At 37.4% G+C, this 7,402-nt stretch overlaps 1 long non-coding RNA gene across 1 annotated transcript in view; it reads left to right on the top strand.

The window, feature by feature from the left end:
- The first annotated feature begins 363 nt into the window (after positions 1 to 363).
- Positions 364 to 7,402, top strand: part of LOC147872163 (uncharacterized) — a 32,465-nt gene continuing 25,426 nt past the window's right edge. Inside the window, exons 1-4 of the long non-coding RNA XR_015537892.1 lie at positions 364 to 455; positions 1,696 to 1,796; positions 2,924 to 3,068; positions 6,806 to 6,892. This is a non-coding gene — a long non-coding RNA (uncharacterized LOC147872163). The remainder of the gene's footprint in view (positions 456 to 1,695; positions 1,797 to 2,923; positions 3,069 to 6,805; positions 6,893 to 7,402) is intronic.

The raw sequence follows: 7,402 nt of genomic DNA, 5'->3' as shown, positions 1-7,402 counted from the left end.
GTATCATAAACGGAACGGGCAATGAACGTAGAAAGGGGCCAAGTTTTACAGACAGACTTACTCTACTGTAGCAATGGCATTACAGATACGATAAGAAGGCAAAAATTTGACGATAGTTACTTTATTTTCTTAAATGTTATGACTAAAGGCGGATATTATTGCTTTGTAATTATCCCTCGACTTGGACTTCAAGGTAATAAACACGGTATTTGCCGCTGCTGATCAGACTTCACTCGACCGCATTCCCTATTAATTGCTGTGTATGTAAGACACGTGACTACTCACAGATCACAGATTTGAATTGAGCGCGCTCTGTTCGCGTTGACATCTCTGGTGAGAGCATACAAACAGTCTAGAGCTATTATGGCGGCTATAGTGGCGTTGTTCATTTATGTTGAAGAAATATTTCGTTGTAGGCGCTTATCTTCGAAGTTTTAAAGTTAGCAGATTGCACGGTAAGTATAACTGAGTGTTCGTTATTCATAATACAACAGATAAGATTTGAAAGTACAAATATATATGTGTATCCTGAATCTGCAGTCTTGTAACATACTGGGTACAGGCGGGAATAAATAATGTGTTATCAATAAAATCTCGGGCAATTAGCCGCGTTAAATGGTTACCGTAGTAATTTGTTATGTTAAGCACGGCTGAAGTAAATGTATTTTCTGGTGCTGCATTGGCCAGGTAACAGGCAGTGTGACGGCAGAAACTCTTCATTCAGCCCTGCTTATGGTTTATTAAGCAGTTTCTGTAGGTGATCTTATCTGGGAAATATGCTGTGAGTTCCCCATGTTATCAGAGCTAGCATATTTTTCTTTTTCTCTGTACGTAATAAATGCAAGTTCCTAGTTACGCGTATTTTGTGGTTTTGTTTTTTACTTACACATTAAAATACTTAAAATTACCATACAAAATATGGCGAATAAATAAATGCATCTGTTAAGTAAAAGCTGCTTATACAGTACAGTACAGTACAGTACAGTATTAGCTGTAATTTTTTTATGTTGGCTCCATTATTCTTCAAAACATAGAGGAAGATATTAATATCTAAGACACAAATTGAAATTTAAATGTTAAATATAGTGTGACATTCACCTCTTGTATTAAAGTATACAACAAAATTTGCAACAACTTCTTTTGATAAGAAATGTAATTAAGCTTGCAGCAATGGAATAAGTACATACCAGAGTCATCAATCATAGCACGTCAACAACTCAAATTTTAAAAAATACTCCTGTTAGCTCTTTTGTTTGTGTTACTTGGCCGTCTGTCCGACCTCATTGAAGAACCCTGGATCGGATTTTCATTATATTTGTTTATTAATGCGGTCTCATTTGCTGAGGGCATCAATGTCAAATGTAAATACAGAATGATTTTGTAATATTAATTAAAAAGTAAAGTTAAGAAAGCGACTTTTAAGTTACAAATAAAAAGATTTACAAGGAAAACCATAAAAAACTCAGCATGGTTTATGTCTGGCTACAATTACAATGTCATCTTGATTTACGAAGAAAGCAACTGTTTGTTCTTAGAAATGTTCCACTTAAAATCGGATGCACGAAATAAACAACTCTGTTTGTTCATATTCTTAATTTTTCTGTTTCTGGAGGCCATTGTGAGCGTCTGCGATGGAAGGAGTGAAGAAATAAAAATGACTAATTTCAGCTGTTGTCCTAATTTGAATTCTTGCAGGCAACTGATTGGTGGAGCTGCGCGGTTTTGACGCACAAGATGCTGTCAAGAGCTATGCCTTTTGGAGCAGAAGGAGAGATCAACCAGCAGATGATATTTGAGTGAGTCTTGGCATTTAGAAACAGAATGGATATCCATGTTCCGTGTGAACTGCAAGTTTTTTAAACAAGTTCTAAACAAATTAGTTTGCCCCTAACAAAGACTCTGTTAATATATATTGTCTGTTGTAATGCCACTGAAGTAGGTGCATTTACAAAATCCAGGCAGAAAACTACCTGATGGCCAGCAGGAAATAAGTAATTATGTTTTTAAGGGAATAAACAATGTGAAGGACAGGGAAGGAAATTATTCCCAAAGCGAAAAACACTAAGATTTTATTGTAGGAGAACAATATTTGCTAATCCAGAAACCTAAATTAAAATAGCCATTTATCATAAAAGTTTCAAAAATGAGAAACATTCTTTGGAATATAATTTGAGATGTAACTTTCTAATGGGAGAGAAATGAATTAAATCTTCTCTTGCAGTCTAATTCTGAAAACAGATGTGATTGTGCTCGAACACTTCCTACCAGGAGTGCCAAATCTCGTAGTGAGTGACACCAAATTACGTTCAGACGAGGGAAAAACGTGCAGAACCCCACATTTTGACATTATGAAGCATGATATATTTCATGCTGAGAGCCAAATTAAGCGCCTTATATATAGAAAATAAACAGAGCATATTAGTTTAATTGTAATCATAGGATAGAGACAGGAATACATGTACAGTTTAAGTAAAGTAAAACTTACAGATGTTGATCTTATGGAATGGACTCACAGAGACTGCTTTACCCAGGCCCTGTGCCCCTCTGGGAATGGCTGCTCCTAATGAAACATCTCATGTGCAATAATTCTGGAAGCATTGGCAGTAGTTACATAATAAAATATATTAACAGGCTTAGGAAGATACTGCAAAACTTGCTGGGAGGTCAGAATTTCAGAAGAAACCTCACAGTACATGAGCAGACAACTTGAAACTTCCGTCCCAGTAAATGCGACATTGCAAAACACTTACAAAGAGCACAGTTTGTATTTACACAGAAGACTTCATTTCATGATCCTTGTACATGCTCGCTTGATAATTGAAGGGTCTTTTAAACTGAGGTGCTCTCGTGTCTGCTTTGTCAGGCTTCAGTCTGCAATAAGCTCGCTGTTCCATACCATTAAAGCTTGTGATTTGTACTACAGGACACCATGTGGGATGACATCAGGGCAAAGGCGGTACTTCTGCCGTTCTTCCTGCTTCTCGATGATAACATTGTCGATGATCATGAAGAACAGTTTGGTGTGGATGCTCACCCTCAGTTACTAGGCACTCAGCCTCACTTTCAAGGTCAGTACAAAAATTTGCAACATTTTAGTTTGTGTTGCATGGGAATAATGTTTAATTTTTTACGTTCTATTACTTTTAGAAAAGGTGCTGAACCTGAGGGCCATGTTGCCTTCAAATAACATAATAATATAAGTGTTGCTGTTTTGATTAGGCCTTCGCTGATATTTGTGCACTGTAACTCTGGTATGATTCAACATTCACATTGCCTTATTCTTTAACTTGTTTAATGCTTGCTAAATGGCAGGTATTAGTAAAATAATGGTCATGACTGTGAACTGCAGACTGATATCAGTAACATAATGGGTTGTTAACTTCTTGAAGTACAGTCTCTTCTAGAAGCTGAGTATTTACTCAGCTAGTCCAGACATTAGCCACGTGTGACATTTTGTAACGTACTAGAACTTTTCCAGTGAGGCGCTTCTAGCACCCCACCTGCCTTCCAATATATTTCCAGCTATTTGATGTCTGGACATCCTTTCATTCTGCAGGGGACGGGCCACTTAAACTGTTGAAAATTTTTAAAGTACCATTTAAAAAGGTGGCTGTCCTGTGGGGACGTAATGCCATCATATGGTGGAAGATTACAGATGTTTCAGAGGTGCATGGTACCTCCATTATCAGGGAGATTATGATGTAGCAGCAAGCACCTCTGAAATGTGGGTAAACTTCCACCACATGATGGCATGACAGCCCACAAGAAACACATCTTCATATTCATCACTGTGAGGTCCTGAAATTATACATTAATAAATTTATGTTGATAATGTGGATTACGCCGAGTTGAGTGACGTCTGATGATGGACACTGAGATAGGCTGTACAGTCAAACCTCGGTTCACGAACGCCCCGGATCGCTAACAATTCAGTTTACGAACAAATTTTCCGAACACGAAGCGTCTCGGATGACGTACTGTGTCTCGAGTTACAAACACGCAAGCCGTCAACATCATGGAGCGATAAGCTCGGAATATCAGCGTCGGCAGTATTCGTAGAAGAATGATCCAGCATGGGGCCAAAGAAAGACAATGATAGCAGCAAAGTGAAAAGAAAAAATACCAATATCATGATGGATCTTAAGAAAGAAATCATAGCCAAACATGAAAGTGTTCGTGTAGCAGTAGCAATTTGCAGCATAAACATTTTCAATGATAATGCCATGTGCCACTTTAGAAACATTTTAAAACGTAGACAAAAACAAATCACACTGGACAACTTTTTAGTGAGACAAAGGCCCAGTGAGTCTGATGCAGAGTCGAGTGGTGCCAAGAGACAGAAAAAAGAAAAAGAATCCCCTTCCAAACAATAACATTTCACTTCCTCACCACCTTCCACTTACGCCGTCAACTCTCCTCCATACAGGTACGGTAAAACTAAATTAAGTTTTCGTCTATATTTGATGTGCTTAGTGTTGTGTTTATCTTTTTTGTGATAGATTTAATGGTTTCCATTGATTTTGTGTTAAGAACTTGTGCACAAAGTACTGTTGTAAAATTTTAAATTAGCAATTATCTGGGATCCAGGAACGGATTAATCCATTTTACATTAATTCTTATGGGGAAAATAGTTTCGGTTTACGAACGACCTTCAGGAACGAATTAAGTTCGTGAACCGAGGTTTGACTGTATTGAACATTCAGAGTCAGACACAACACAAAGAGCTGTTTAATTTTCTTGAGCTTAGTCTTTGTTTTACAGTGAAGGTACAATTTTATTATCATGTTTTCAGAGAGAACATTTGTCTTGCCTTATAAACACTGCAGTAAGGGCATATCGGTACATATTAATTTGCCTGCTTGCATGTGACTTCTGTAATATGTATTGCAATTTCTCATTTGTTTCACCTCCTCTGGACGAAATCCACAAGTAGCGCCCAACCAAAGTGATAACAACCTCCATTGGTTTTTAAGCTTGTATCTGATAGATGCATTGCAAATTATAAAGTTAAGGATTGGTGCTTTTTGTTTTTGCCTCACACAATCAGTGATATTTTATTACTAGTGTTTGAAAAATTGACAAGAAAATAACAAGCTACTTAGTAGACAAATGGCTACAGGCGTCAACCTTATTTAACCAGTTTTAGGCTCTCCCAAAAAAATATTATTGTGGAATGGATTATGTGTTGTCTGTCACAATAATATACATCAATGAACAAAATTATGTGATGTTAAATATATTACATTACAATAAAATCCTGTCGGGCTGTCAGCCGCATCAAGTGGCACTTGACGTGGCTGATAGCCCGAGAGGATTTTATTGTACACAGCCACCATGAAAGCTCAAGATCATATATATATTACATTACATTTACAGATTGAGATTAAAGATACACTTGGGTCATATTTGCAACCTTGAATTTATTCCCAAAAGTATAATTCCATCATGGCAGGCTGTATTCATCAACTGACCTTCGACAAAGTCCACAGCTTGTGGTTAGTTGCCGGGGTTGAAACCCAAGGCAGTCCATGTAGGATTTATGATGGGCAAAATGACACTCTCATCTCAGAGATCTTTGGTTCACTCAGACACTAGATTAATATTGTCCATTGCTTCGCATCATTTGTGGGCTGTAATATCAGGTTTCTATTGGACGCATTTTCAGACAGGCAGTTGCTTCCCTTCACGAAAATAACAGTAATGCGGAATGTTGCTCTAGTTAAAATAAAAACGATACACAATTAAAATCAATAATTTAAAATATAGAATGGTCTGTGGATTGTATAAAATCTATTGTTGCTGTGTTAAATGTGGTTCTGCTGTTTCACCTTTATCAATGCTAAAAGAAAACTTGGGACCAGCTGTACATGGAGAATTAAACTTTTATTATTATGGGGTGGCCATTTATTATTTCTTAACGTAATATGTGTTTAGTGTTTGCTCATATAATCTTGTACCACTGGTCCAGTATGTGATGTGATCATCAGTGGTGTACCGATATCCTAGTTTTGTGTTAATGACAGTTGTATTCTGTGATAACGGGCCAGTTCCTGGTTTCCTGACTTACGTTCTACCATAATCCTATAAAATTATTGCAATAATCATTTGACGGTGTCCATAACAGAATATTAACCAACCATGTGGAGGGTCACACCAGTGCACTGATAAATATAATTCTGCAAACCCTCCCTCACTGGGAGAGCTTGCAGTTTGAATGCACCCAGGAAGATGTTGAGCAGTTTACCCAAAGTCGTATTAGTGTTGTCATAAACTACAGTGAACTAAGGGAGTGCATAAAAGCTGTGTTGCCATGTATATTTTGTTAGATTCTTGTGTTCCATTTTCTTACTTGAAAGTCACTTCTGATTGGTGTTTAGTATCTAGGTAGTGTTCGCACTGAAGTAATTGAAACTCAACCAAAATAGGTCACACTGGACTTGAAATTTCCTGGTAGTCTCGCTGAATGAACTCTTGGTCGCTGAGGTCATCAATAAATTATATTCCAGATTGACTTTTCCTATTGAAGCAGGTGAAATGGCCTCAGGTGTGAGTAGCAGTGAGTTGAAAAAGACTCTAGTTGCACGACTTAACAGCAGGTTAAATCAAAGTCAAGTTGTGACATAACCAGAAGGAACTTGTTATTTCTGTTGATTGTGAAATGCCAGGTGCAAGAAGAGTTGCTTCAAACTTGAGTTGACTTGTCGTTAGCAAACACTCCGTAAGAAGTGTGAAGGTGTTTGTTGAACAAACTGTTGCATGGAACTGATGTCTGGTGTTATTTTGTTTTTCTTCTTTTTGTGAACAGAATGTGAATTGAATGGTGCAAGAGTCAAGTGATGCATTGGCTTCTACACCTAAACGTGAACCTCATGTTGCACCATTCAAAGACCAGGTGAGATATCTTATTTAATTTTAGAAGTAACCTACTTACATCATCCATTAACCAATATTTTTACGATTTCATAAGTGTCCAGACATTGGAACTCTGTGTCGATGTTGGTATTCTAGATAGTGACGCTGTGTAAATGTGCAAGTAGATGCTTACACTTAAGAGAAACTACTGCCTACATCATGAGCCCTGACGATGGAGGGGGTAATCGCTTCTTAGAAGCTTGAGTCTCCCTACAAGTTCTCACAGCGTTTTCTCCATTCTCATTCCAGTCTCTTCCTCACTGTGTCAGATGTCCTTCCAAGGACATCTTGGCTGGTTCAGAGGCCTCTCATTTGTTTCAGTTCCAATTATCTTAAAAGTTTCTGTGGCTTTTCATTAGTTTTATTCTCTTAAAATCATCAGTTCTTAATATTTTTCATTCTCTGTTAATTGTAATCGCCTGTATAACTACTTACAGTTATACCGACAAACACAGTTGCAATACTTATGGTTTCAACAGTCTCAGATCAT

Source organism: Zootermopsis nevadensis, unplaced genomic scaffold, assembly GCF_977971745.1.
Source record: "Zootermopsis nevadensis isolate Lab colony 2312 unplaced genomic scaffold, Znev_1.0 Znev_ptg000030l, whole genome shotgun sequence".
NCBI classification, from domain to species: Eukaryota; Metazoa; Arthropoda; class Insecta; order Blattodea; family Termopsidae; genus Zootermopsis; species Zootermopsis nevadensis.
The sequence above is the reverse complement of the archived record's forward strand: the minus strand, read 5'-3'. Positions and strand labels throughout refer to the sequence as shown.